The 21,986-nt window shown below is 46.1% G+C and overlaps 1 long non-coding RNA gene across 1 annotated transcript; it reads left to right on the top strand.

Annotated features, from left to right (window-relative positions):
• Positions 1 to 11,909: 11,909 nt before the first annotated feature.
• Positions 11,910 to 14,376, top strand: LOC122461651. Its single transcript, XR_006283731.1, has 2 exons — positions 11,910 to 12,212; positions 14,052 to 14,376. It is a non-coding gene; the product is annotated as an uncharacterized LOC122461651 (long non-coding RNA).
• Positions 14,377 to 21,986: the final 7,610 nt, after the last annotated feature.

Raw genomic sequence — 21,986 nt, 5'->3', positions numbered from 1 at the left:
TTGTGTGAAAAGTATTCACCCACAGGTGATGTGCTGTTTTTGTCTTGTATCATTTTTCTGTGTGAGTACATTTGAGAGCGTAGTGATTGTCTCCTTTCACGCACATAGCATTGAGTGCACTGGATGAGGTTCACCACATGTTGTGACATGAGTAGGACCTGTGGATCTTGAAAGGGGTGTTGTGGGGTGTGTTGATCATGGCAGCAGTGGGGCTATGTCTGCCAGTTTTGCATCTGTCCTTCTGGCAGGGTCTGGTGCCACTTTGAGTTGGTGTGTCCTGGTCTGTAGGGAGCTTGCTTCTAATGATGAGCTTGGCAAGGTTGGGGGGTTGTTTGAAGGCCAGAATAGGGGGTTTGGGAAAGATTTCTTTCAGGATGGGGTTCCCATCGAGTATGGGTTGTAATTGTTGGATGATAACCTGTCTGGGTTCCAGTGTGGGGTGGTAGGTGACAACTAGGGGTGTGCGGTTGAAGGATTTTTTTCCCCCCTGTATTGAAGCAGGTTCTCCCAGGGTACTTGGGTGGCCCATTCTGTGATGTGATCTATGTCTCTGGTGGAATGTCCTTGTTTGGTGAAGGTGGTTTTAAATGTGTTGAGGTGTGTATCCCGGACTTTCTTCTTGGATCGTATTCTGCAGCGTCTGAGTGCCAGCTATATATAACAGATTTCTTGGTGTATTTGGTTACTGGATCTATGAAGGTAGGTGTGGTGATCTAAGGGTTTCTTGTATGAAGTTTTCTGCAGGGTTCCATTATTGGAGCTGACTGTGGTGTCCAGGAAGTTGATGCTGGTGTGGGAGTGTTCCAGAGAGATTTTGAAGTTATTAATATCATTGGTTTCATGTTGTATTAAATTCATAACTCTTCTAGACACCAAAACTCATGGACTTAATAAAGACCCTGGATTTATGGCTTATTACAATGATGTGTAACCCACTACCCCTCCTTTGTCCTATGACTATAGATGTGTTAACTGCCCACTCATCTTGAGTGGCCTCTTGCAACATGTGTTAATTCCTTATCTCTTCCACCTTGTATTTAGCTGTGACACTCTGAGAACCTTTCCCAGACCTGTGTAGCTCAAAAGTTTCTCTCACCCAAAGAAGTTGGTCCAATAAAAGTTATTACCTCACTCACCTTGTCTCTCAAAACAAATCTGTCACACAAGGCTTTATTTAGTAATATCTTAAAACCACACATTCCTGCCATTTTCTTTAAATTAGTCAGGCTCTCAGAAAACATTTCTCCAGCTATCTGGTTCTACAAGTATAGCTTCTAATGCTCTACAAGGGAGTTGGTTTCTGGAACAAAATATCCCCTTCAAATAAGTCCTTAAACTCTTGTTCACTGGTTATTGTGGCAGTGGAAAGTCTGTCAGCTTGCCTTACTTTCTTCTTCTTCTCCCTCAGCCATAAATGCTGCCGTACATTTTTCTTCAGTAATGAAATCATGGAGAAGCTGATCCTTACTATAGTGTGGCATCAGCGCCAGCATGTCCCCCTCTCTCTGTGATTTCTCCCACTCAGGTACCAGTTGTACCTTCTTCATGACTTTCTTTTCTCAGCAAAGCAGCTGTAGTCCAGGCTGGAGAGGGAAAACACATGAACTACTAAGGCCAAATGTGTGTTTGGGAGGAATTGGGAAGGAGACTTCTTGCTGGCTGGAGATGAAAGAAGGCACTGTTAGGGTCTGCTGCAGTCTAATTGTCCAGGCTCAGTGAAGAATCCAACATGATCCCAAGACTGCATGCTACCTTAATTTCTGGAGATAAATGCCCTTCATCGAGAAATAAGCGATGGTGCTTGTTAGCTCCTCACAGTGCTTCCCTCTCTGCTGCTTAGCATTGCTTTGTTTTTTGTTGGGGTCTCTTTGTTCATGCTCCAGCCTCTCTCAAGCATTATGTGTTGTGTGAAATGGCAGTGTTTCCATTGGATAGAAAGGGTTCATAGGACTGCGTATCATCGGCACATTCATAGCATTGCAGCCCAAGTTGTCTCACAACATTTTCCCAATGGTTGTACGGAGATGTTAGAATTGGAGAGGTGATGGACTGAGTTGTAAAGGGTTCTGCATGCCATGGCTCTTGTGGGAGGCTCAGTTGCCCATCTTGACTCTTTAGTATCTACTGGAAAGGAATGTATGAAGCCAATCTAGTGCAATTCTGTTGGTTCCTGACCTGAAGAAGAGCTCTGTGGAGCTTAAAAGCTTGTTTCTTTCACCAACAGAACTCAACCATCTTGTCGTTCTCATCCTGTGACCCATCCTGTGACTTCCAGGGAAACTGAGGGGGGTGAGCAGCTGGCAGGACTGTGTCCATCATTTTCTGTTCAGTCATTGTGCTGGTGTGTCTGCTTTGGTTGCAGTATTTGGTCACCCGCTGAGGCACAAATACATCTCCAGAACTTAGAACATTAATCCTTTTGTGTGTGTCTAAAGAGCCAGATTCTAATACCTTCAGTCACACTGAATTGTGTTCTACTCTATGAGCAGTCCTGCTGAAGTCAACGGGACTGCCCCTGGAGTAGGGTGCTACTCAAAGCAAGAAAGTGTATGGAAATTTGGCCATAAGTAAATAGAGACATGAGGATGGGGCAAAGTTTTCAAAAGGAAGCAGGTAGTGTTTGTTTTCCATTGATTAAACTTGAGTCTCCTACACTTCTGCTAAGAAAAATCTGCGCGTGAGTTAAAGAGAAAGGCCTCAAGCCATTCCAGACGTGGGTTGTTTTGTAGATCAGTACAGTAGCTTTGGGAGTTATGAATGTTGCTAAGATAACGCTCTATGTCTGTCTATATGTAAATAGATAACAAGTAAAGCACCAGTAGATGGTGCATAAGAACTGGTAGCATAGTTTCTGGTTGAAGGACCAATCAAAGTTGTTGCTGGGCCCTGCAAATGGCTTCCTGAGTGCAGCTCTCTACAGGCAGCTCTGAACTAATGTTTAAAATCACACAGGTGCGTCAGGGGTTCTTTCCCATCTGGTATTTTGAATGCATTTTCAGGAAATGGTGGCAATGGAGTTACAAGGGGAGTCTTTGTTATTACAAGAGCTGTTCCACTACAGAGTGAGCCATAAGCCCACAAAAGAAGTTACAAACGTTAGTTGGATTGATTTATGAATGTTAAAGCTTGAAGGGACCATTAAGATCATCTACTCTGGTCTCCTGCAGAACTTAGGACAGAGAACCTCATCCAGGGATTGCTGCAGTGGAGGAAATTATTCATCCTTGCTGTTGGAAGTGAGCACCATCGCCCCAGGGTGAGTAACCCGACTGGCTGGAAACCTCCCTCAGAGCTGTATTGTGCTATACTTTCTCCCCACTTCCTGTTTTGCTGTTGCCACACCTCTGATGACACCCACGGAGGTGAGCAGGAAGGGAGTAATAGAGCAGGGCAACTGTGAAAAAGAACAAGATGGTGGGATGGCGTGCACCAGGCCAAACCTCCAGAGACTTGTCACGTCCATTGGTGATGAACCCAGTGCACCTGCAAAGACCCAGCTGCTCTAGCTTTTGTGATATTTTCTGATTTTTTCACTGTGCCCTGGGTCTGATGACCCCAGAAATGCAGGTGCTGGTGTCACAAGGAGGTTCTTCCACTATACACAGCTTAAAGGAAGAGGGGAGGCACTTCCCAGGCTCCCCACTTTCCTCATCCTCTATTAGCAATGTGGTATTGGAGGAGGAAAGGAGAAGCCTTACTCGTGAACGAAGCCCCCTTGCAGCCTTCAAGACCGAAGGGCAGGAAGCCAAAATCAAAATTCCCTCCCCTTCTCTCTCCCCCCTTCCACCCCCCCCCCCAGTGTATCACTGGCTATTGTCCTCATCAAACAAAGCCCTTTCATCAAAGGCTCTTTAACACACTTTATTTCTCTTTTATTTTGCTTTGAAATAAGCCGGGCAACAATTAATTTCAGAGAGAGAGAGAGAGAAAGAGAATTCAACAAGGATCTATTACTACTCTCGGCTTCTATTGCTGTAATGAAAATCTATTTCCTTTCCCTTTTGTGTCCCATATAATTTAATGCCCATTTTATTAATGGTCTGAAATAATTACGGAACCTTTTGTGATTCTCAAGTATGTTTCATTTAATTGTGCAATAAACGCCTAATCTCTTCCTCCATCTGAAGCTATTATGGCATTAAAATTAACAATTATGCAGCAATGCGCCCGGGTCCATAGAAATCACTCCAGATAACTAGACATATATAAATCATTCATGAGAACAATTTCTGAAAAGAGACGAAGGGAGAGAGGGGAAAAAAATTGTGTTGAGAATGACATTGGGAAGCCAAGGGCCTGGTCTGTAAGAAGATAGCAACACCTTAAAAAAAATCTCTTTTTCCCCCCTTTTTTTATTATTATTTTACTAATTGTGTTAGGTGGCACAACCCTCTTACCCCCCCTTCTATTAGCCTGACAGATATTTTCAGAATTAATTAACCGTTAGCTCAGAGGATAAATTGTTCATTATCAATTTTTCCCCCTTCTTCCTTTTTTTCCTTTTATAGTTTTTCTTTTTCTCTTTCAGGCCAGCAATTACACTCTCCGCCGTTCACTGGCAGGTCCTGTTCTGTAGGAGGTAATCCAAATGGGGAAAGTGCTTTTTCTTTCTACCCTATTCACTTCTCCTCTTCTCCCTTTTGTGGGATTTAATAACCATGGCTGATAGGCGCACTGTGGACAGAGAGGTTAAGTTTGTTGTCTCAGCACTTTGCTGACAGGGGACAGCTCAGGAATCCTGCAGTTTATAACCAGCCCTACATGGTAAAAGTGACTGCTTCGTTCTCCATTCTCAACATTGCACCAGTGTTTCCTTCCTGAATTGTGATTTATTTGCGAGGGGAGCTGAAGTAAATTCTTCCAGCACTCATGAAAGTATGAGACTGGCAGAGCCAAAGCGTAGTATGGTTGGAGGCTATGTAAGTTTTTCCCCATGATCTCTCACTCCCAGCTTTAGCTGTACATCTCACTGCTTGAATTTGACACCTCTGTTATTTTATCCCATGGTCTCTCCTTAGCAGAGGCTGCCAGCTGTGGAGTTTTCTCTTAGGGCCCAGTGTGAAGCAGGTTGATCCAACCAAACTTTTGGCATGGCCTCGCCTATCTGAACCTCCTTCTCCTGCGGGGAGCAGCATCCTGCTTTGACACCAATTTTCCTTTTCCTTGATGTAAACAGATCCCTTCTGCCGACCATCCAAGTGTTGTTTGTACAGGTGAGATGTTAAGTAGTGGGCAAATTAGTTCCAATGTGTTTAGGAAACAGCTGGGCCTAGGACAGAACTCTGAGTAATGGAACATAGAGGGTAAAACGCAGCTCAAGCTAGTGCCACTCTGGCCTTATCCGCCAGCACCAACACTCTGCCACTGAGCACCAGGGTCCTTCCTCTATGCTGTAATCCACTGGTTCAAGCACTTTTCTGTTCTGTGGTATCACCTCCCTGATGCCAAAGCTCTACCGCCCTGCACAGCCTTACCCACAACGACATTCTCCTAGTCAGGAAAAAGCCCCCTCAGCTTATTCTTGGTATATGCATGAAACCCTCTGCCAGCGCCAGGGCTGTCCCTCAGTTTTCTGCAGCTATCGTTGCTCAGCCACAGATAGATAATGCTAGCGTCTGTGTTCTCCTACTCTGGGCAGTGTTCTGCCAATAACAGCCTTTGGCCAGTCAGGGCAGTGTCACTATATGAAGTGCACCATCAATGCCAGTTCTGCCTCTGAGGGCAGCATCCTTTGCTATTTTTTTTCCTTTTTTTTTTTTTTCAGTTCCTTGCTGCTCTGCAGTCCCCTGCAAGAACCATTTCTCTGCTATCCTGGGCAGTGCCATAGTAATGCCCGCACTCTGATACTCAGTGTAACAGCCTGCCACTATGGCATTCAGCCACTCAGTGCACCACCTGAGCAGGGTTAATGCTCTCCCGCAGCGCAATACCCAGCCAGGGCTCTGCCACTCGAACCAAGTCACGACTAGATACTCCAGAGTTTGCTCTTGAACGGAGAAGGATGTTGTGGTTGTGACAGTTCTTCTCTTTACTTGCTGCATCTGGATCTGAAGGGATGCCGATAGAACCGTGAGAAGAGGCAGCATGAGGGCAAAGGCGAGTGAAGTGATAGGGAGGCAGGAGGGATAAATGAGGGACTAGAGGACAAGAGCTGGAGGTGCGATTACGCTGACTTAGTACAGGTGAGCTCAGTCAGTGGGCAGTATGGCCCCACCAAGCAACGACAACAGTAAAGGGACACTTGCTTCAGGTGCTGACCAAGGAGGTTTATTAGAATAAGGAAAAAGGAGTTAGCCTTGAAGCTACTCCATCTCTTTCTTCGGTACAGAGAATCTTTTACCTAGAATCGTTCTTAGCCATGCTCCTGACTGGCTTTTTGCTACAGATCTAAAGAGCCAGCACCCATATTCTCCCGTCTCGCTCCAGCAGAGATTTCAGAGAACTGCTGCCCTTGCTGCTGGATTCTCAGGAGATCCCAGCACCGGCTCTGGAATCCTGTGGAATTCAATGGAACCCCGGACACAGAGCCCTGGAGAGCTTGGGTCGGTATCGTATTACACACGGTGTCAGAGCACTGGCATTGGCAGGCTGCTGGGTTTGGAGGGCTGTTGGAGAGTGATGGGCCACTGGCACTGACAGGACCTTGGACAGAATCGCAGAGGGCTGGCTGTGGCAAGGTATATCACAGAGTAGAACAGCACTGGGATTGCTGGGGGCTCCTCAGAACGTAGGGTAGCCCTGGCATTTTCCATGGATTGCAGCAAGTGGCAGAATGAGATGAATAATAGTATCCAACATCACTGTAGTGCCTTTCATCCCATTACCAGTCTAGCCAGAAATGGAACATGCTACCTATGCACAATATGGGCAAGTCATCATTGCTGATGGAGCCATTATGTTTGCATTTACTGAGGTTTGGGGGTTTAGAGCTTCCCCCTCAATTTCACCCTATTGTCGATTTTTGCATTTAATGTTCTTGATTTTTTTTCACTAAAAGACAGAGAAGAAAGTTTTAAAAACAGCAAGCTAGTGAAGCCTATTATTGCACACCATCCAGAACCCCCAAGCTCAGGAGACTTTGAATCGCTATCTCTGGGCAAGGAAAGCCACAGTGGCGGCCTGCCTGAAACTGTCTTCCTCCTCCTCTTCCTCTTTGTCATCCCTCTCTAAGAGGCCTTCACCCAGCTTTCGCTGGCTTCTCTTTTTATCCCAACTCTAATGAGCCACCAGTTAACCCCTTCCTTACCTATCCCATTACAGGACCTTCATATTACTTACCTTTGTAATTCTGCCACCAACCCTCTCCCTGATCCAAATACAAAATGATAAATCAACCATAAAAGGCCCTTTGTCCCAGCAAAGTCAATAAAACAAATCCGTAGTTTGTCAGCCAAGCTGTTTTCAACGGTCCGAGTATAATACGTCTTCTTTAATTTTATCCGGACCACAGACAAATTCTACCCTAGGATTAGATGTAGGGTATGAAAATTCAGGGGAACTAGTTTCTTCTTGAAGAAATTAGGTATGTGTGGGGAGAACCTGGGGGGTTGACAATCAGGTTTTTGATAGGAAGCTGATTGCAGCATTAATATGGGGAAGCTAGTGATTCAATTCCATTCAGTTCAGTGAAATTCCATTGGTATGACAAGCAAGGCAAATGCTGCCAGAATAAGAATGAGTCAAAATCCTCAGATGTCTCTCAGAGGCAGGCCTGACCCATCCAGGACAGGGTTACACACTGAGTTTGGGGTCTGAGCCCCTATGTCCATGTATTGTTACTGTCCATTCCTGATCTGGCAGCAGGCTGCTACCTACCTGAAGAAGAGCTCTGTGTGGCTCAAAAGCTTGTCATGCTCACCAACAGAAGTTGGTCCAATAGAAGTTATTCCCTCACCCACCTTATCTCTCTAATATCCTGGGACCAACATGGCTACAACTACATTACACCTAGCACAAAGCCATCCCCATAATCTCTCTCTTTTCTCCCAGGGTGCTGCATCAGAATGTCTGAATTTTACTAAAGGATTTGATTTGTGTGTCATGAAAGTTTACCTGGAAATTAGCTGGATCAGGAACTATATTGCTGAATATACTAAAAGCCACTTATGATCCAAATTCTTATCTAGTTCTGTGTGGCCAACGAACACCACCAGACAGCTAGGGTGACTGAATGCCGGCTGTAGGATCACATGCAAAGAGTAATGCATATGGCAATGTGTTGAGTTTGATAACTGGTGTTAGGAGTGGTCTTATGTAACATCTTCATCAGGAATGGATAAAAGGCAGCAAACATTTGTTTGTTATTGCTTGGTTTATTACATTTTCAATAAATATTACATAAATCAGTAAAATGTTTGGTAACGCCTGTCACCACTAAATCAAGAAAACCCCAAGATACAGATGAAATATTCAAGTTCATTATGGTATATATACAGTAAAGGCTGATAACCAGATACAAATCTGACCAAAGACTTCAATTAGGAGCTTTCAATAATGGTAGCACATCACAAATACCATTTAGAAGAAAATATGTAATCAGCAGAGATCAAGAGAGAAACAGACTCTATCAAACATGACAGTGAGCATAGTTCAAAAGCAGATTAATCAAATTAAATCCCAAATTCATCCAGTGACCTCCCCCCTTTCAGATCAATAGAAGGAGACACACATCTGCTTTGATATCTTTTCTATGCAAAGGATCCTTTGACTGATCAGGGTAAAAAAAAACCCAAACAGACTGATGATTATTGGAATTTATTTGACAGTATAATGGATTTATAATTTAAAATCTGCCTTAATCCATTTAATATCCAAGGTTTGGGGTAGGGAGGAGGGGAGAGTGGTAGGGGAGAGATCGTTTCCTACACTGTAAACTAGATAAGAAAACCTAACCCTCAGGACTAAAGTTTTCAAAGGGGTTGTGCCACTGAGGCCTGGTGCAGGGACATTTTAATTTCGAGGACCAGCACCGTCAGGGAACTCGTGGACAGCATGGAGACCAACATAGTTAAGTGCTGCAAGCATTCACCTTGGGAATGGCCCGTCCAGGGCACCATGTGGGCAGCCAAGTGATGGCCTGAACCCGTTGTCAGTGGCCATAAGTAGCAAAGGCCCACTGGGTCCATGCACACATCCTCCCTCCTGATATCAAAGCTGCCTTCGTCTCCACACACATCCCTAAGTGCCGCAGCAAATACAGAGGAGCATCACCTAACCAGTAGCAGCACTAGGATTTGCCACAGGGGCTGCTTTCAGCAAGCATCAACAGTAGTGCTGGCCTCTCAGGCAAAGAACACATTGCACCCTCTTCAAGGAGCAAAATGCCTCCACCCTCAGTGGAATGAAATGCAACAATAGAGCCTCTAGAGACACCTGTCATAGGTCTGCTCTGATCTCGTGGTCAGCGTGCTAGTCTGAGGCTCCAAAGACCTCAATGATAGGCTGTGTTCTACCACAGTCTTCCTGTACGATATTGGGCAACGTATTTGGCTTAGTCTCTCTATGCTTTAGCTCCCCATCTACAAAATGGGATTAATCCAAAATGGGAGTATTGTGAGGCTAGCTATCTCAAAGGCAGTGAGGTGCTCAGGTACTACAGTAAGAGGGAGTCCTACTCACAATCCAAGGCTTTCTTCAAGATTCAGTGCTTCCCTAGGCCTTCTTGATTAGCTACAGGACACAAGCAGAGACATCTAAGCAGCTGTCCCTCTTGCTTTCAATGTAGTACCGAACACCTCTTAAGTTCAGGTACCTTTCCTTTATTGTTATCAGAGGAACAATAACCTGGACAGACACCTGATAATTGTGTTCACATATTTGGGTTGTTCCTGTGAATATTTTAGCCAATTATTTGACTGCCAGGAATATTCATAGAAACAATTGAATTTTAGAGACTATTAGGCATAAGTGAATTCTGAACTTGTGAACACAGCGCACGAGTATTCACACAAGAACCCTAATTCTAAGAATTATGTTCATCCTCCCCCTAGCTGTCTAAAGATTGAATTTATAAGGGACCCATTCGTATCTGAGGCCTAGATTCAGGGAAGCATCCTTATTCTGAATAGTACTTAAACAAGTGCTTTAGCTTCATTGAAGTCAGCAAGACTTCAGCATTGTGCTTAAAGTTAAGCATGTGCTTATATGCTTTCCTAAATCAGGGTCTAAGGCCTGAACAAAATTATGAAGAATTTGAAATCCAAAACAAATAGGGTCAGATCCTCATTTGGTGTAAATCAAGGTGGATTTACTAAAGCCAATGGAGTTATGCCGATTTGCACCATCTAAGAATCTGTCCCTCAGAACTCTTTCCATTGCCTAGGCTACATGGTTGCATCAACTGATTTGGCCAGGGATGGTTTTCCAAAATGATTTATGGGTGTTGTTTTGGGGGAAAGATCTTATGGAAGAGCAGAGTTAAATGGCCCAGTGGTAAAAACTACTTGTGCTTCTACTGTACTCCCCACCATGCAGCTGCACCTTTGCTAGACAAACACTGCTAAGAGTCCTGGGGTGAAAACCTGGCTCCATTGAAGCCAATGGGAGAGTTGTCATTCATAATGGCAAAGTAAAATCATTCATAAGAACATAGAATGGCCATTCTAGCCAGACCAATGGTCCATCTAGCTCAATATCTGACAGTGGTCAAGGTCAGATGTTTCAGAGGGAATGAATTGAAGAGGAGAATTATTGAATGACCCATCACTCCACTCCCAGCTTCCACCAGTTAAAGACTTAGGACAATCAGAGCATGGGGTTGCATCCCTGACCATCTTGGCTAATAGCAATTGCTGGACCTATACTTCATGAATTTATCTAATTGTTTTCTGAAACCAGTTATACTTTCAGCCTTCACAACATCCCCTGGCAATGAGTTCCACAGGTTGACTGTGCGTTGTGTGAAGAAATACTTCCTTTTATTTGTTTTAAACCTGCTGCCTAATAATTTCCTTGAGTGACTCCTATGAGACAAAAACAATGAGGAGTTCTGGTGGCACCTTAAAGACTAACAGCGTTATTTGGGCATAAGCTTTTGTGGGTAAAAAACCCACTTCCTCAGATCTGAAGAATTACCCACAAAAGCTTATGCCGAAATAAATCTGTTAGTCTTTAAGGTGCCACCGGACTCCTCATTGTTTTTGTGGATACAGACTAACATGGCTACCACTCTGATACTTGGCTCCTATGAGACAGACTCTATAGCCTGGAAGTTAGGTCACTTTACTTGGCTGCAGGAGACCCAAGTTAAAGTCCCTGTTTGAGTAGCTCTGTGACACTGGCAGACCAACCAACCTGTGTATGACCCATAACAATTTAACAGGAGGCATTACATTTGTAATCAAGACAATCCACTTATGTATGGGTATCAAAGAAATGTTAATTAGGCTAGCAATCCCCAACTCATTCACTTTTGTGTTGATAAGAATCAAAGGGTAGATGCTAAGTGTATTTGTCTGTGTTTACCTATATCCTGTTAGAAGTTTAACAATGTAACCACATTAGCATGTAGATGCTAATTCCCTTTCATGTCTTAATTGCCTTAATTATGCATGCAACTGTGTCCAGTTAACCTTTAGATCAAAGATGTAAGATACTGCAGGAAACTAATAATATTATCTGCATTGTCTTCAACTTAACTATCTATGCTATAATGAAGTAATTATATAATATATTATATATATATATATATATATATATATATATAATATTATATATATATATAATATAATTATATAATAAGTAATATAATGAAGCTAATTACCTTATGTGAATGAATGCAACTAGTTTACCTGTGTATGTATAGGAAATAGATTAGCTTCAAAGTAAAAATCTGCATTGCCTGTTTTTCACTGGGGGAAGGTCCTGCTGTGACAGTTGCTGGGAGGAGGCTTGTCTGCTTTCTAGAGGGCTATAAAGAAAAACCCCTGGACTGATCCTGCCATTTCAGGTCTGCTTCAACTTTAAAGGGAAGTTCCAAGCCATAAAACTGAGGTCTCCAGGTTTACCTTGGATTACCCAGGGATTCTCCTGGAAGAACTCTAGCAGACTCTACACCTGGACTGCCTTTTGGACTATAACCCTTTACAATGATTCCAGAAAGACTTTTACAAATCAGCAGCCTCATCAACTCTGCTATGAAACTGACCTAAGGACTTCACACATATCTGTATGTGTATTGAGCTCTTAACCATATGCAATGCTTTTCTTACTGGGTAAGATCTAAGACTCACATTGACCTTGGGATAAGTGTTTGGTCCTTTGGGATTGGTGAACCTCACATATGGTGAATCAGGTTTTCAGTAACCTCTCACTATATTAGACTTGGCTGTCTAGATGGGTGCCAAGGGTTGGAATGCCAAAAGGGACTGTGTTTGGTTTCTTGTTAACCAGTGTGGTTCTGCAGAAGCTGTTTTATTACTGGCTTGGTGAATCTAATTGTAGAATAAACCACCAGTTTTGAGGATTGTCTGCCTCGTGTCTTGCAGTGCGGATTGTCTGCCCTGCTCTGCTCTGAGTGAGGCATTCTCAGTGTTCTCTATCCCAGGCACATGGTCACAAGCTCTTTGTTTAGAAAAAATGGAACAAGTTCAGGAGGAGAGATGGGAAAAAAAAGCCATGCCGGAATATCTTATAGCCCAGTACACAGGCACAGGCTTCTAATTTTCCCCCGAGGTGGTCAACCCCTGGTCTGCCCCAGGCCCTGCCCCTGCCTACCCCCTTCCCTCAAGCCTCCACCCTGCTCCACCTCTTCCCTCCCCTGCTTTACCCTGGGCCCACCCTCACTCCAACCTTTCCCCCAAGGCTCCACCCCCACCCCTTCCCGCCCTGTTCCACCCCCACCATGCCTTTTCCCCACCTCTTTCCATCCCCTCCCTTGAGAACGCCCTGTCCCCGCTCCTCCCCCTCCCTCCCAGTACCTGTGGCATGCCGCTGAACAACTGTTCCGCAATGTGCAGGAGGTGCTGGGAGGGAGGGGGAGGAGTTGATCAGCAGGGGCCGCAGGCGGGTGGGAGCAGGGGGGAGGGAGGGAAGCTTTTTTTCCTGCTTAGAAGATCAGAGGATTGGCATCTCTGACACTGATTTACAGTGTCTGTGTACCACGGGGGGCCGGGGTGTGGAGATCATTGGTGGATCTGCCAAGCATGCCCATGAGCTATGTTCTGAAAGTGTTGTTGCAAGACCTAGGATGGTAACTGTTTCAAGCACCAAGGGGGTTAGATGGTGTTTGGAATAGAACCACTGTACCCTGAGAAAACCTACTTCCACTTTGGTTTTTGTACTGCTATGTGGACTATGTCTGTGATGGACAGGTGTTTGTGTGGGGTGCTACCAACTACAGAGTAGAATAAAGTTCCTTGTTCAAGCCACATTTCAAATGGAAACAAGTGTCTGTTGCTCCCATGCTCCATTGCTCCGTGAGAGTATCAGGGCTATGGCTATGGCTGTGGCAGATAGCCAGAAAAATTACCCCTTGACAGGCTCATAAATGTTCTCATCACAAAGAACCAGTGATAGGACCACTATTTCCATGCACCTGCCCATTTGCTGAGGTTGCTGCGTGAGCGCTGAATTGTCCAACTGATGTTTGGAGCCTGAAAAGCCCAAACAAAAAGGGATCCTGATGTGGATAGCCCAGAAATCTCTACCTATGCTCAGCTTTCATTTTAAAAATGATCGACTATCAATACTAACCTTAACTCTGACCATGACGTATTATCTGCCTACTTATATGGCTCCCATTAGCAGAGTATCTGAGGGCCTCACAATTTCTAATATTTTTTTCCTCACAACACCCCTGTGAGGTAGAAGAGTGCTATCCCCATTTTAGATGGGAAACTGAGGCATAAAGAGAATCCCCCAAAGTCACACAAGAAGTAGGTGGTGGAGCAGGGATATCAACCGAGGTCTCCCAAGTGTCAAATAGCACCCTAACTGCTGTGTCATCCTTCCTCAGATTGCATTTTGAAAGAGGCTTATTTTAAAATATATGTAGTAGATAAAAAAGAGCTCAAAAATATTTCTAGCAATATATATTCATTCTGTTTTAACAGAAGTTTGTTTATAAGGAATACATGGAAAAGAGAAGGCGTATATGAAACTGTCTATATGAACAACAAGAAGATGTCAATAATGCACAGATGGGAAGATTGTTTATTGAGATCTACTGATGCAAAGCACTATATAAGAGCTACAACATTACAACAGGCTGTATCCTTCTAACTCTCCTTTGTCTGATAATTACAGAGATGTTAATTGCCCACTTCATTTTGAATGGTTTCTTGCAACATCTTAACACCTATGCTGAACCATTTGTTTCACCTTGTATTTAGTTGTGACCTTTCCCAGACCTGAAGAAGAGCTCTGTGGAACTTGAAAGCTTGTCTCTTTCACTAATAAGGGTTTGTCTACACTACGAAATTAGGTCAAATTTATAGAGTCGAATTTTTAGAAAGTGATTTTATACAGTCGATTGTATAAAACCATTAAGACCATTAAGTCGGCGGAGTGCCTCCACAGTACCGAGGCTAGCGTCGACTTCCAGAGTGTTGCACTGTGGGTAGCTATCCCACAGTTCCCACAGTCTCCGCCGCTCATTGGAATTCTGGGTTGAGATCCCAATGCCTGATGGGGCAAAAAACATTGTCGCGGGTGGTTCTGGGTATATGTCGTCAGGCCCCCATTCCCTCCCTCCCTCCATGAAAGCAACGGCAGACAATAGTTTGACACCTTTTTTCATGGGTTATCCATGCAGACACCATACCATGGCAAGCATGGAGCCCACTCAGCTCACCATCACCGTACGTCTCCTGGGTGCTGGCAGACATGGGACTGCATTGCTACACAGCAGCAGCTCATTGCCTTGTGGCAGCAGATAGTGTAGTACGACTAGTAGCCATTCTCATCGTCTCCTGGGTGCTCTTGGCCAGGTCGGTCAGAGCGCCTAAACAGACATGGGTGCTCCTGGGAGATCTCAGTGAGGTCTGTCAGGGGCGCCTGCACATAAATGGGAGTGACTCAGGTCATTCTCTTCTTTAAGTTTTGTCTAATGGAGATTCAGTCCTGCCTAGAATATCAGCAGAGGGATAGCTCAGTGGCTTGAGCATTGGCCTATTAAACCCAGGGTTGGGAGTTCAGTCCTTGAGGGGGCCATTCTTCCTCAGGCTGCTCTCCGAGCCAGCAGCACTGTCTGCTACCAGCCTACTCCTCTGTGAAAGCAACAGTGCAGGATCACTTTGTGCCTTCTTCCGTGCGGGCACCATATTGCTGTCAGCATTGTCATCCTTCCACTGTCATTCTGCTCACACCATACCACGGCAAGCATGGAGCCCACTCAGATCACCATGGCAGTTGTGACCACTCTAAACACCATGTGCATTATCATGCAGTATATGCAGAACCAGAACCTGCAAAAGCAGGCGAGTCGGTAACGGCAGCGCAGCGAGGAGAGTGATGAGGACATGGACACAGACTTCTCTCAAAGTATGGGCCCCGGCAATTTGGCCATCCTGGTGGCAATGGGGCAGGCTCATGCCGTGGAATGCCGATTCTGGGTCCGGGAAACAAGCACAGACTGGTGGGACCGCATAGTGTTGCAGGTCTGGGATGATTCCCAATGGCTGTGAAACTTTGCATTTTCATGGAATTTTGTGACTTGCTTTCCCCTGCCCTGAAATGCCACAATACCAAGATGAGAGCAGCCCTCACAGTTCACAAGTGAGTGGCGATAGCCCTCTGGAAGCTTGCAGCGCCAGACAGCTACTGGTCAGTCAGGAATCAATTTGGAGGGGGCAAATCTACTGTGGGCGCTGCTGTGATGCAAGTAGCCAATGCAATCACTGAGCTGCTGCTATCAAGGGTAGTGACTCTGGGAAATGTGCAGGTCATAGTGGATGGCTTTGCTGCAATGGGATTCCCTAACTGTGGTGGGGCTATAGACGGAACGCATATCCGCATCTTGGGACCGGACCACGAGGGCAGCCAGTACCTAAACCGCAAGGGGTACTTTTCAATGGTGCTGCAAGCACTGGTGGATCACAAGCAACGTTTCACCAACATCAACTTGGGATGGCCGGGAAAGGTACATGACGCTCGCATCTTCAGGAACTCTGGTCTGTGGAAATGGCTGCAGCAAGGGACTTACTTTCCAGATTAGAAAATAACCATTGGGAATGTTGAAATGCCTATAGTTATCCTTGGGGTCCCAGCATACACAGGCACCCTGGACAGTAGTCAGGAGCTGTTCAACTATAGCTGAGCAAGTGCAAAATGGTGGTAGAATGTGCATTTGGATGTTTAAAAATGCGCTGGCGCAGTTAACTGACTTGGTTAGACCTCAGCGAATCCAATATTCCCACTGTTATTGCTGCTTGCTGTGCTCTACAATCTCTGTGACAGTAAGGGGGAGATGTTTATGGCTGGGTGGGAGGTTGAGGCAAATCGCCTGGCTGCTGATTATGCTCAGCCAGACACCAGGATGGTTAGAAGAGCACAGCAGGGCGCGCTGCGCATCAGAGAAGCTTTGAAAACCAGCTTCATGACTGGCCAGGCTACAGTGTGACAGTTCTGTTTTGTTTCTTGATGAAAACCCCCGCCCTTTGGTTCACTCTACTTCCCTGTAAGCCAGCCACCCTCCCCTCCCCACTTCAATCACCGCTTGCAGAGGCAATAAAGTCAGTGTTGTTTCAAATTCATGCATTCTTTATTAATTCGTCACACAAATAGGGGGATAACTGCCAAGGTAGCCCGGGAGGGGTGGGGGAGGAGGGGAGGATGGAAGGACAAGGCCACACTGCACTTCAAAACTTATTGAATGCTAGCTTTCTGTTGCTTGGGCAGTCCTCTGGAGTGGAGTGGTTGGGTGCCCAGAGGCCCCCCACCGCGTTCTTGGGCGTCTGGGTGAGGAGGTTATGGAACTTGGGGAGGAGGGCGGTTGGTTATACAGGGGCTGCAGTGGTGGTCTGTGCTCCTGTTGCCTTTCCTGCACCTCAGCCATATGCCGGAGCATATCAGTTTGATCCTCCAGTAGCCTCAGCATTGCATCCTGCCTCCTCTCATCACGCTGACACCACCTCTCCTCTCACTCGTCCCTCCTGTTCTTTCACTCCTCCCTCCTGTCCTCGCGTTCATTTTGTGCTTTCCTGGACTCTGACAATGTCTTCTTCAATGCATTGAGCTGGGCTCTTTCAGCGTTGGAGGCCTGAATGAGCTCAGAGAATATTTCATTGCGAGTGCAGTTTTTTTCGGTTTCTAATCTTTGATAGCCTCTGGGACAAAGATGATAGGGGGAGCATTGAAACATTTGTAGCTGTGGGAGGGGGGAAAAAAGGGAGATTAGTCTTTAAAAAGAGACATTTTAGAGAACAATGGGTCGACTCTTTCACGGTGAACCAAGCTGTTAACATTACATAGCACATGTGGTTTCTTTACAAGGTTGCATTTTGCCTCTTATATCGAAGGCCTGCCAGTATGGTGTGAGAGATCACACATGCAGGGCCAGCGGGCAACAGAATTCAGCTTGCAGGCAGACATGGTAAGCCACAGTCTTTTGGCTTCTTTAACCTTCCTAACATGTGGGAATGGTTTCAAACAGCAGCAACCCCATTTCACATACCAAGCACCCGTTGGGTTGGCCCTTTAAAAGGAAGGGCTGTGGCTTTCGGGTTAACGGGTAAACCCAACTAACCCTCCTCCCCCCCCCCCCCCCACACACACACCCAATTCTCTGGGATGATCGCTTCACCCCTCCCCGCACCACGTGGCTAACAGTGGGGATGATTTCTGTTCAGCCACAGGCAAACAGCACAGCAGCAACGGCCACCTCTGAATGTCCCCTAAATAAAATTCCCCTATTTCAACCAGGTGACCATGAATGATATCATTCTCCTGAGGATAACACAGAGACATAAAGAACGGATGTTGCTTGAATGCCAGCAAACACCAGGACCATACACTGCCATGGTTTGTTATGCAATGATTCCAGACTATGTGCTGCTGGCCTGCCGTGGTAAAGTGTCCTACCATGGAGGATGGAATAAGGCAGCCCTCCTCAGAAACCTTTTGCAAAGGCTTTGGCAGTACATCCAGGACAGCTTCATTGAGATGTCTCTGGAGGATTTCTGCTCCATCCCCATACACGTTAACAGATTTTTCCAGTAGCTATACTGGCCGCGAATGCATCCCAAGTCTTCAGGGCAAATTAATCATTAAACACGCTTGCTTTTAAACTGTGTATTATATTTACAAAGATACACTCACCAGAGCTGCCTTCTCCACCTTCAAGGTCCGGGAGCCCTGGTTGGGAGGGTATTGGCTCCAGGGTGATAAACAGTTCCTGGCTGTTGGGGAGAACGGTTTCTCCGCTTGCTTGCTGTGCGCTATCATCTTCCTCATCCCCTAAATCCCCCCTTGCAGGAGTCCATGTGCAGGGGTGGGGCAGTGGTAGGGGCACCCCTTAGAATTGCATGCAGCTCATCATAGAAGTGGCATGTCTGGGGCTCTGACCCAGAGCGGCCATTTGCCTCTCTGGTTCTTTGGTAGGCTTGCCTGAGCTCCTTAATTTTCACACGGCACTGCTGCAGGTCCCTGTGTTAGCCTCTGTCCTTCATGCCCTTGGAGATTTTTTCAAATATTTTGGCATTTCATCTTTTGGAATGGAGTTCTGATAGCACAGATTCCTATCCCCATACAGCGATCAGATCCTCCCGTTCGCTCCATGCTGGATCTCTTTTGCGATTCTGGGACTCCATGGTCACCTGTGCTGATGAGCTCACCACACTGGCCAAAGAGGAAATGAAATTCAAAAGTTCGTGGGGCTTTTCCTGTCTACATGGCCATTGCATCTGAGTTGAGAGTGCTGTCCAAAGCAGTCACAATGGAGCACTCTGGGATAGCTCCCAGAGGCCAATACCATCGAATTGCATCCACACTACCCCAAATTTGACCCAGCGAGGTCAATTTCAGCACTAATCCACTCGTCGGGGAGGAGTACAGAAACAGGTTTTAAGAGTCCTTTAAGTCAGAAAAAATGGCTTCAGACGGGTGCAGGGCTAAACCGATCTAACGCTGATAAATCCGACCTAAACTCTTAGTGTAGACCAGGGCTAACAGAAGTTGGTCCAATAAAAGATATTACCTTACTCACCCTGCCTCTCTTAGGGCAGGTCTACACTTAACACATTGCATTGGCGCAGCTGTTCCAGTGTAGCGCTTTAATGAAGATGCTCTAAGCCAATGGGAGAGAGCTCGCCCGTCAGCTGAGATGCCATGTCTACGCTTACAAGCTTACAGGGGCACAGCTGTACCGATACAGTTGTGTCGCTGTAAGAGCACTCGTGTAGCTGTGTTCTGCCAACGAGAGAGAGCTCTCCACTTGACCTAATAAAACCAGCTAATGAGTGGTGTAGCTATGTTAGCAGGAGAATGTCTCCTGCCGTGCACATGAGCACTTAAGCCAGCAAAACTTTTGTCGCTCAGGGGTATGGTTTTTTTTCACACCCCTGCTCAGTGTTGTTCAATGGTATGTGCCGATTGTGGGTGGGAGCACAGGCCTGGGCTGGAAGGGAATATGTCGTGGTGGCACAAATGACGGGAATGTTGGGGTGTATTGTTATCTGTGCACGGTTTAGATTCTATTGCAGGGATCGGGAACCATTAGCATGCGGCCCGTCAGGGAAATCCGCTGGTGGGCTGGGACGGTTTGTTTACCTGCAGCGTCCGCAGGTTCAGCCGCTCGCAGCTCCCACTGGCCGCGGTTCACCGTTCCAGGCCAATGGGGGCTGCGGGAAGCGGCGTGGGCCAAGGGATGTGCTGGCCGCCACTTCCCACAGCCCCCATTGGTCTGGAACAGCGAACCGTGGCCAGTGGGAGCTGTGATCGGCCAAACCTGCGCACGCTACAGGTAAACCATCCCGGCCCCACAGTGGATTTCCCTGATGGGCTGCATGCCAAAGGTTGCCGATCCCTGTTCTACTGTTTGCTTAACCAGTGATTTCTGAGGTTTTTAGCGATTGTGCTGAGGAGAAATCATAACCGTAAAGTTGCAGAATATTTGGTGTGGGACTGTGATAATTAGGACAGGAAGTGAAGCAGATTTCCTCCCTCAACTGAAACTGCCCTTGGCATGGAGGGAGCAGAATGTCACCCCTTAAAGTGGGGGAATGTGGCCAGGATCCACAGAGGTTAACACACAGTTCAGTGGGATTGGATTTTTTTCCCAAGTAGCCAGGGCCTCCATTTTTACCTTTCATCTGAAAGAAACCCCTTCCCCACACAATGCCCTTTAACACCAGGAGTCCAGTACTTGCTGAGAGAGAATTCTCACCTACTTGGCCACTACTGCTACTTAGAGAAGCACGTGGCGGTCTTCAATCCAAATATTGCCCAGCTTTGTCACTGCTTAGCTGTGGATAAGAGGGGGTGATCCTCATGCCAGATGGTACAGGTGTACGAATTTCACAGGTGTAACCGACCTTAGCTGGGCATTTCACAGTGTGACAGAGCTCTGGCACTGGGAAGATTTCCCATAGAATGCCTGGGTGCAGGCTCTAATGCAGATGGTATTATGGCATTTAAACTGGGTGTATGTGTCAGATTGGTGACACCAGCAATTTCTTTAAGAGTATTGCAGAGGGCTGGCACGAGCATGTTGCACAGAGCTGGCACTGACAGAGCACTGCCGGATCCGTCGGCTTTCCCTTCATGATGTTCATGCCTTTTTCTTTTTCATAAGCGCTAAGCGGGTGTGCAAGTGGGGAAAGAGAGAAGGGTAAAATATGTTCTCCCAATTAAGTCATTATTTCCACCTCATTTAGATTTTCCTATTCTTCATGTGCTTCATCATTTTAGGTCATTTGATTCCAGTGGTTTAAAAAGTTACCCTCTTCTATTTCCCTTTGGTAACATGAGGGCAGTTGAAACAGGACAATGATTTGCCTGTATCCAAACTTCACTGGCTGTCTGGAATTATGTTGTATCAGCAACAGGGGAAGAAGAGAAAGAAACAGAGAAGTGAAAGTGACCTCCACTATCAATGCTCTGCTGCACACCCACTTGTGATCAATCTGTGGGGGCATCTGTATGGCTGCATTGGGATCCACTCTCCAGGGACGCTGCATCACCACTCCAGCTGCCAATAAGGAGTCTAAGTTGATTCCATGGCAGAGACTGAATTCCCTGACTGTGTTGTGCTGCAGCCCTTCCTCCTGGCATCTGGAAACGTAGGGAATTTGCCGTGGAACTTCCCAAACAGGGGCTTGTGTGTTTGTAAATAGGGAGATTCTCCATGACTTTTGGAAGGTGGCCAGAGGGCATTGTGGGTCCGTGCTGCGGAAGAGAACCCCATCGTAGGTGGGGATGGAGCTGTGTGTGTTACTTTGCTGAGTCCTGCAAGGACAAGGGTCAATCCTGTGCCCAAGTTTGTGTCTTTAGTAGAGGTGTTTGCATTGAGCTTGTTTTGGATGTGGCATATACAACATTTGCAAGGGGAGTTCAGTCTCCAGGCCCCGCTCAGTCCTCATTCTCTCTCCAAAAACCCCTCCCATGATCAGTGCCAGCTGTCAAGGTGATTTCTGGCATGCGGGCATCTAACCACCAGACCAGAGAATGCAACCACCAACCTGGGTCACTAAGAAGCTGTCTGATGGCAGCTTCGGGGTTGAATTTGTAGCAGTGACCCAAAGATGAACAGTTCGATAGCTTTGCCAGTAATCTCACTTCATATGGAATGTTGATAAGCCGAAGGGACCACGGTGTGTCTCAAAGCAGAGAGCCTCATTAGTCACTGGGCATTCCATGCTTTTCTACAGTATTTCTGTCTTGCAATTTGAAAGCCAATAAAAGCCATGGTTGTTTAAACAAACACTTTTGTAATGGCCATAAGTGATTTGCTCCGTCACTGGGGCGAATTGATCCTGTTTAGTGTTACCACATCTATGCTGGGCAAAGACATCTAGCTTTCATGACTCACAAACCATCCTAGTTATGGTGAT

The sequence above is a fragment of the Chelonia mydas genome, chromosome 9, assembly GCF_015237465.2.
Source record: "Chelonia mydas isolate rCheMyd1 chromosome 9, rCheMyd1.pri.v2, whole genome shotgun sequence".
Lineage (NCBI taxonomy): Eukaryota > Metazoa > Chordata > Testudines > Cheloniidae > Chelonia > Chelonia mydas.
The sequence above is the reverse complement of the archived record's forward strand: the minus strand, read 5'-3'. Positions and strand labels throughout refer to the sequence as shown.